The sequence below is a fragment of the Rhinolophus hipposideros genome (genome assembly GCF_964194185.1).
Source record: "Rhinolophus hipposideros genome assembly, chromosome: X".
Taxonomy (NCBI): Eukaryota; Metazoa; Chordata; class Mammalia; order Chiroptera; family Rhinolophidae; genus Rhinolophus; species Rhinolophus hipposideros.
Window position 1 is genome coordinate 126,300,346 of NC_138046.1, and position 7,979 is coordinate 126,308,324.

The window sequence follows — 7,979 nt, forward strand, 5'->3', positions numbered from 1 at the left end:
GAGTTGAAATCAGAGTGGTCGAAGAACTGCTTTGATCCATCACTTTGGAATTATCCTATTCACTATAAGTGTTTCACAGGCAAGGAAACTGGGTCAAAGGACGGATCTGACAGCCCAGAAGGTGGGTGGGGCCTGCCTCAGTCCCCTGTGGTGACAGTTCCCCTAGGAAGGGAGGTGATTGCAGGATGGAGAAATGGTGCCTCAGAAATCTTTCTGGAAATTTTCTACAGGAACAGACATCTGGGGTGCATGAACGCATGCTTCAGAGTCATGCAGAAGTGTCATTCATTGGCTCAACCCTGAGAGGAAGGAGAAAAAGGAAACTCAAGATAAATATTTGGGGAGAGCATGACTGTCAGGGCTGAGAGAAATGCAGTGCTGCCAATCTTTAAAGAATGTCAGGCATGGAAACAGTCTCTGTGGGAAGCCCACAGACTCTTTCACTCGTTAATCCATTTATCTGCTGGATTATGTCTGCACAGACTTTGTTTACTGTGTGCCAGGTACCAGCCTGGGCTCTGGGAACACCCAGATGTGTAGGAAACATGTTCTGGTTGAAGTGCTCACATTCCATACAGAGGCCCTTCAGCTAGTTCAGGCTCTCTCGGATTTAACACTAGTGACGTCTGGGGCTGGACCACTCTCTGTGGTGAAGACTGTCTTGTGCACGGCAGGGGGTTGAGCTGCAAACCTAGGAAATACCTACTAAACGGCAGCAGCACCCTCCACTCCAGGTGTGACAACCAAAAATAGCTCCAGATATCACGAAATGTCCCCCTTGTGGGGATGGGGTGCAGAATCACCGGTGGTTGAGAGCCACTGCCATAGATGATGATAAATGGATGGATGGATGGATGGATGGATGGATGGATGGATGGATGGATGGATGGAGAGAGAGAGATAGAGGATAGACAGATAGATGGATAGATAGATATAGAGATGATAGATAGATAATAAATATAGATAGATCAATACAGACAGCTGAGTAGATGACAGATACACAGAGTCTTTCATGCTTAGGCAGGTCTTAGCCTCACACTACTGACCTTTATGTCTGGATGACTGATGCGGGGCATCCTGGGTCCTGTAGGACACTGAGCAGCGTCCCTGGTCTCCACCCACCAAATGCAGGAGCACCCCTTAACCCCTAGTTGTGACAACCTGAAATGTCTCCAGATGTTGCCAAGTGCCCCCTGGCGAACAGAATCCTTCCTGGTTAGAAATCACTGTGCCAGATATATAAATGCAGCAAGGAATTTTAGAAACATGTTGGGTCAGACTGCTTCCCTCGGGTTATGGATGCAGAAACTGAGACCCAGGGAGGTAGGGCCATGCAGGGATAGGAAATCATCTGCTGCATATACCTGACTGCAGTGTCATCTGGAAAAGAACCAGTACACCATCCCACTGATTATCATTCAGGGTCCACATAAGGTTATAGACTGGTGATAAACTTCCATGGGTGGACTAAGCATACATTCTTGTGGACTTGTTCTGTCCTGCTATAGGCAAGGTACGTTGACATGAAGGTGCAGATGATGGTTATTGTCTTCTCATAGGACCTCTACCAAATGTGCAAGTCAAGTTACTAGAAGGCTGAGACATGCAGAAGAATTAATGGTGGTTCAGGGAGCGTTCGAGTTCCAGGGGACTCAAAGACCACAGGAGATGGAAGGCTAAGGGAGGTATTTAAGACTGACAAGGCATTTTTATGGGCTAAGAAAGAGGGATGACTGGACGGAATGTCACGGGCAGTAGGAAAAGACTGCCCCCCCCCCTTCCCAGTGGCAAAAACATTGCAAAGAAAGTTATAGCCTCAAGCAAGGAGACCTGGTGTGTAATGGCAGATAAAATGTAATAGGCATATTTGGACTAGAGTCTAATGTGTTTCATTTTGGGTTGAAATGTTAAGATATTGTAGTTGGTTGAATAGGGTCCTCCAAAAAATCCACCTCCACCGGGAAGCTCAGAAGGAGACCTTATTTGTAAACAGGGTCTTTGCAGATGGGACTGAGTGAAGGATCTGTGATGAGGTCGTCCTGGATCAGGGGGGCCCTGAACCCAATGACAGTTTCCTTATAAGGGACAGAAGAGGAGGAACACAGACACAGAGGAGACACCACGTGGAGACGGAGGCAGAGATGGGAGGGACATGGCCACCAGCCCAGGGACACGTGGAGCCCCCAGGAGCTAAAGGGGCAGGAGGAACCATCCCCCGGGGCCCCTGGAGGGAGCGTGTCCCTGTCACAATGCTGTATTTCTTTCTTGTGACTGTCATATAAATGACCACAAACCAGGTAGCTTAAAACAACAGGAAGTCATCCTCCTCAAGTCCTGGAGACCAGCACTCTGAAATCAAGGTGTCTGAGGGTTGTCAGAGGCTTTCTAGCAGAGGGTAATTACTGTAGGGTGTTGTCTGCAGAGGGAAAGGAAGGGCTAAGAAGCCCAATGAGTGCTGAGCTTTATGGGAGTGACATGGAGCCCGTGAACTTTTACTATGACTCATCCTCAATTTGTCCCCTTTTGTGCACAGTTTTCATTCTCAAACACCTCCCAAAGTGTGGTAAAATCCCATGACACAAAACAGGCTCAGGTGGTGTGCTGGATAAAGTCTGCTGGATAATGAAGAAATACAGCTTCTTTCTCTTCTGCTGATGTAGAGGAGTTGTGGGGAGTCCAGTGGCCTGAAGAAATGTGGTATAAAGCCCTGAAATGCCTGGCAAAACCTCAAGAGTGGTTTGGGAGCTGGAAAAAATAAAAGATCAATAGTGCCTCCTGCCATGTCACAGACGGGGTTAGCTCTCCTCAAGCCTCAAACACCCCTACTGAATGATGGTGGTCGGCAGCTTCCGCCACTGAAACTACATTTCCCAGGCTCCTTTGCAGCAAGGTGGGGTCATGTGACTAATTCTCACCAATGATGTGTGCCCCTTGTAGACTGCCGTGATAAAGCAGCAGAAATGCCTTTTCCAGCTCTCTCTTCCTAGCCCCTCACTGAATGAAGAGACTACAAGGCACTAGGGATGGGAGGAGGGGCACAAGATGGGAAGAACCTGAGTTCCTGAATCTCCAAAGATGGTGGAGGAGGGCTGCCAAGTGGGGCTTTGTCTGATGCTACAGTCCTCTATTATCTTACCTCCTACGGCCCCTAGAGTTCCTAAGAAGTAGAAAATAATGCTTCTGCTGCAAGTCTGAGGTTTATTTTACCCATAGCCCAATCTCACATTAGACATTCCACCCTCTGTTTTACCCATAGCACAGTCCTATCTGAGACATGAGACCATAAAAACAGTGATGCTTAAATTTGTACGGGTGGCAATTTTCAAAATCTTTCATACACCCCGTGATATAAAATGTACACGACTTTAAATGAAATCCGAGTCTGACAATTAAGTTCATGAACATGTGGCAACAATGCTGCCAACCTTTTTTGATATCAGAGGGGATATTCATTATGAATTTGTACCAACTGGACAACAGGTAACCAAGTTGACTATTTGGAAGTTCTGAAAAGGCTGCGTGAAAAAGTTAGACGACCTGAACTTTTCGCCAACAATTCATGGCTTTTGCATAACAACAATGCACCAGCTCACAGGGCACTGTCTGTGAGGGAGTTTTTAGCCAGTAAACAAATAACTGTATTGGAACACCCTCCTACTCACCTGATCTGGCCCCCAATGACTTCTGTCTTTACCTGAAGATAAAGGAAATATTGAAAGGAAGACATTTTGATGACATTTAGGACATCAAGGGTAATACGACGACAGCTCTGATGACCATTCCAGAAAAAGAGTTCCAAAACTGCTTTGAAGGGTGGACTAGGTGCTGGCATCAGTGCATAGCTTCCCAAGGGGAGTCCTTCGAAGGTGACCATAGTGATATTCAGCAATGAAGTGTGTAGCACTTTTTCTAGGATGTTTGCGAATTTAATAGTCTTACCTCATATTTCTTCTTTATTCAAAATCAAGGAACTAGAGCTCCTGGGATCCAGGGCCAACCCCAGTTCTCGCATCTGTGAGTGGCATTGAAAGACTGCCTGCAGCACAGACTGATATTTAAGTTGGATTATTAAACATGGCACGTACTAAAACTTTCTACAATGATCTACTCAAGACATCCAGACTCCGAGGCCCTCGCTTTCATTAAAGAGGGAGACAAAGTAAAGTATATTTTAATTTTTGGAAAGTCATAAAGAGGTTTGGGAGTAGCGATGAATTGTGAATAAAAATGTAATTGAACATTCTGTTATGAAAAAGAAAAGGCAGACATACTGCTTTTGGAAATAAGAAAACAAGGCTGTTTTTCATTCATGTCCTGCAATGTGAACTCCAAAACAATGGTAGAAAACAAACAAACGGAAAACCTAAGAGATTCCATACATGATATGAAGTCTCCTGAAGTCCCTGTTTATTATTGTATGTTGCATAACCTTTTTGTGAAATACTTCAAAATAATTCAATGGTACGTTTTCTGGGCCTAGATGAGGCGTTGGAGTTTCGAGTCTTCCTCAGGATATCACTCTGAAAATAGCTTATGTGTAAAAGCTTCTCTCTATTTTTCTTTCTGGACGATGCTTAGGAGCTTGGCTCTATTTTAAATAAACAGAGAAAGGAAGAGATTCAAAATGCAGTTTTCAAACAACCGGGCGAGGATCCACTCCAGCTTCATTTTCTTGTTGTTGATTCTGGAAAATGAGACTTTCGGCAAGCCAGGGTTTAAACTAATAATTAAAAAAAATAATAACCACTGAGATTTTTTTTTCCTACAGAAAAAGACTGCATTTAGTACATTTCAAAGTAGGGGAAAATAATCTTTTTTGACATCCTTCCAGCAGAAACCAGAGAAGTGTGCAAAAGGCCACCCACCGTGAGGCCAGCCTGCTGCAGGGGGCCGAAGGAACTGGCCACAAAATCAGATAGGGGCCATTTGGGAGAAAACGACCAGGTTTCTAAGGTTTTCACACATAAAGCTTCCGCCAGACTGAGTTTTGGTAAAAGCCTTTATTTCATATTATGAATGTTACAAATAATAAAATACAGAAATAAAGACAGAAATGTGAATAGATGAAAATTATTTGCAATCCCATTACTGAAAGACAAGTGCTCTGAATGTGGTCAGATTTTGGTAGGTATGTGCACAAACATACACATATATATATATATATATATATGTATATATATATGTATATAAATATTGCATATATATAATATATATATAATATATATGGTGCTAAAAAATGTATACACATTTTAAGAATGAAAAAAACTATTAAAATTGTAATACTCAATATACAGTGATAACAAACGATGAATAGAAGTCACTTTTGACTTCTGCAATGACAAGAGGTGCTCAAAGTGGTTCCCATCAGTGTCCAGACACTTTGGATGATGGCGAACTCCTTCTTGAGCAACGTTGACCAAAGTGTCTACTTGTATACATTTTTTTGGCAACCCCAGTATATATGAAATTTCAGTTCTGTTTATAAACCAAACCATATGGTTTAAAGTCCATTTATTTTCTGCATAACAGCATATGATTTGCATAGGATTGCCTAACAATATATGATTTGCATATTCCAATGAGTCGGGTTATTACCCCATTATGTGGCAGTGCTATAATGTGTTTAATCTTTCCCCCCACAGTTTTTGGCCATCTCTGCAAAGAATCTCCCACAAATCTCTGAAATTCCGAGATGCCCCACGGCTACACTGAGGGGTGTGAAGATGTTTAAGGGTTTTGCCAAACATTTGGAAAGCACTCTGTTCAAAGGATTTCCAGTTTTTATTGCCACCAGACTGGTGTATGACAGTCTTATTTCCCCACACTTTATGCCCAAGGGTGGCTCCCATCGTAACAACTAATTTGTTAACTTAATGTTTCTTTCTGTCTTTCATGTTGTTTAGTTAATAGCCAAACTACATATTTTGGGCATTTCATGAAGGAATTATTTATTAGCTTGTCCCCACATTTCTATTGAGCTGTTTAGACTTTGTTTTTTGAGTAATAAAAATAATTTACATAATAAGGCATTAACACATCGTAAATATAACAAATGTACCATAAGGCATTAAAACTTGTCTTAAAAGTATAGCACATATTTCATTTTTACAGTCATTGTTTTTTCTTTAATTTTATAGGACTGCAATTTTTGGAAGTACAGAGGTTTTAAAATTGTAGCTGTATCTCTCATTTTTTAAATTTTTTCACTCCTTTCTTATGTGTGCAAAGCTCTTCCTCATTCTCATTCTGAGATTAGATATTTCCCTACATGCTTATATAATGTTTTTCATTTTTAAATACTGAAACTTAACGACATTTGAACTTGAGTGTATGGTACAATGTGAAAACGTAACTTTAATTACCCTGAGTATTAATCCAATTATCCTAATATCATGTCTTAGTCTCTTTCCTCAGCTAATGTCCCAAGTTCCACTTACATGAAATACATGGGTGGGTTTCTGTTCTGGCCTATTGTAGGGTGTTTTATAACATATGTTAATATGATAGTGCAACTTTCTTAACATTTTCCATATTATCACATATATTCTTACCCATTTATTGCCTTTAGATACATTTTATTTTCTAAAATTTCATAACAAAAAGTCATTGAGATTTCAATTGGAGTTTTTTAATATACGCATCCATTTTTTAGCCTTTATGCTTTATAATAGTGTGTCTTCCCAAGCAAGAAAATGAGTTGGACCTCTGTGTTCATAAGTTTCTGTATTTATCAGAAATTGTCTCATCTTTTCTTCCTACAGGTCACCAACATTTTTGCTAAATCTTTCTCATAAACGTCTTTTCTTTTTTATCTACATCATTTTTAGCTGAGCTACTTAACCATATTGTCTGTGAAACAACTATAGTTTATTCTCTGCTTCAATAGTTACATCCCTTATTTATTTTTCTCTTTCTACCCTACTGGCTATAGGCTCCAAAGCAGTGGCAGGCAACTTGCCCAATTCTTACAAAAGAAAAGTGTGTCTGGAGGAGGCTTTCTTAAGGGACTCTCAGAACTCTGCTCATAGCAGGTGTTCTAAAAAGGGCTATTCTACTCAAGAAAATCTGCACCAGGCAACATAAGGCAAACGTTCATCACCCTTAAGAATCATGTGACTGGCTCTAAATTACTAAGTGTGATCTTTTGCTGAAAAGAGGTGTTGACTGGGACCAAAGGCTTTCCCCACACAACTGTGTATTGGAGCAGCTCATCTCGGCTCTGCAAAGACAACTCAAACATCCAGAAATTTTGTGGGCCATCTGGTCAGTGATGCACAGCTTGAAATCAACTGTGGTGGAGTATTTACACCACAGAAATTGGCAAACCCTACAAATGATGGAGACAGAGAGATAGAGATGGGGATAGAGGGGCGGGGGACAGAGAGAGACAGAGAGAGGGAGGAGAGAGGATTACACAGAGAGAGAAACAGAGAGAGAGAGGAAAGAGACAGAGAGAGAGAAAAGAAGAGATGAGACAGAGACAGACAGACAGGCAGAGACAGAGAGAGACAGAGGGACACACAGAGAGAGACAAAGGGGGGGGCTTAGTTTTGGGAGCTGGTTTGCTTAGCACAGCACTTATTTATAGAGACTACCTCATTCATGTGTTCATTTAATAAAAACTTTTGAGAGTATTTTATGTGCCAAACAGTGTGAGAAGAATAATGAATAATGGAGGTAAAGATTAGATGAATGGTTACTCAGTAATCAGTTAATAAGCACAGTTAGGATAAGTATTCTAAGGAAGAACAAGATGCTATTAGGGTTTTCCAACACATGTCTAGCCACACCTGCAATTTCATTCCCCTGAGGAAATGGTGCGTCTGTTTTGACCTTGTCATTTTCCAACTCTCAGACTACCCTGTAAATATATAAACAACTGTTTCCTACCTGGAGTTACATATATCAGATACAGAGAGTCCACTTGCTTTTTTTGAAACAGCTTTCCACACTAAAAAGAACACAGTTCAGTAAACACA